The sequence below is a fragment of the Acomys russatus genome, chromosome 30, assembly GCF_903995435.1.
Source record: "Acomys russatus chromosome 30, mAcoRus1.1, whole genome shotgun sequence".
Lineage (NCBI taxonomy): Eukaryota > Metazoa > Chordata > Mammalia > Rodentia > Muridae > Acomys > Acomys russatus.
In genome coordinates, this window is record NC_067166.1 from 36,444,774 (window position 1) to 36,445,873 (window position 1,100).

Sequence of the window (1,100 nt, forward strand, 5' to 3'; positions counted from 1 at the left end):
TTGATCTTTCAATATCTTCAAAGTATTTTGTAGGTATTTTGATAGGGATTGTGTTGAATCTGTAAATTGCTTTTGGTAAGATGGCCATTTTTACTATGTTGATTCTCCTGATCCACGAACAAGGTAAATCCTCCCATCTTCTCATGTCATCTTCAATCTCTTTCTTCAGAGGTTTGAAGTTTTTTTTGAATAAGTCTTTCACTTGCTTGGTTAGAGTTACTCCCAGATATTTTATATTGTTTGTGGCTATCGTGAAGGGAATAGTTTTCCTAATTTCTTCCTCTGCCTGTTTGTCATTTGTATACAGGAAAGCTACTGACTTTTTTGAGTTTATTTTGTATCCTGCCAATTTGCTGAAGGTGTTTATCAGCTGTAGGAATTCTCTGGTGGATTTAGTGGGTCACTTATATACACTATCATATCATCTGCAAATAAGGATAATTTGACTTCTTCCTTTCCCATTTGGATCCCCTTGATCTCCTTTTGCTGTCTTATTGCTCTGGCTAGAACTTCAAGAACTGTATTGAAGAGATAAGGGAACAAAAATATGGAATGCTTCACGAATTTTCGTGTCATCCTTGCGCAGGGGCCGTGCTAATCTTCTCTGTATCGTTCCAATTTTAGTATATGTGCTGCCGAAGCGAGCACGGCCCTTGTACATTTTTTAAGCCTTGGGTTTCACTCTGTTTTCAAGATACTGGCCAATCTTTTTTCTCTGATGCATTAGCTATTTTTATAATACCTGTGAGAAAGTAAAATTCGGCTATAAGAAAACTTCTGTTCCTAAGATTTCATGGAATATATGGAAGAAGAGAAAGAAATATTGTAAGACTCAGAGGACCAGAAAGTTAGTCGTGAGCTTGTAACTCCTAGAAATGATAAGGAAACTACACCCATAGTGTCTCAACAATATTCCTGCATAAATAAAAATTGAACAGTGCCAACACCAATAGACATGCTAATGCTAATGGGTTTCACCCATAAGTGAAGAACAGGCAATTAACTACAGTGAATAGAGAAATAATTATTCCAGTAGTTGGTTATTAAACACTAATTTGTCATCCCTCAATTCACATATGTGTAAGCATCACTAAATAGAC

At 36.1% G+C, this 1,100-nt stretch overlaps 1 non-coding gene across 1 annotated transcript; it reads right to left on the reverse strand.

The window, feature by feature from the left end:
- Positions 1-541: 541 nt before the first annotated feature.
- LOC127212515 (U6 spliceosomal RNA) lies at positions 542-648 on the reverse strand. The gene has a single exon (XR_007833558.1). It is a non-coding gene; the product is annotated as a U6 spliceosomal RNA (small nuclear RNA).
- Between the last annotated feature and the right edge of the window lie 452 nt (positions 649-1,100).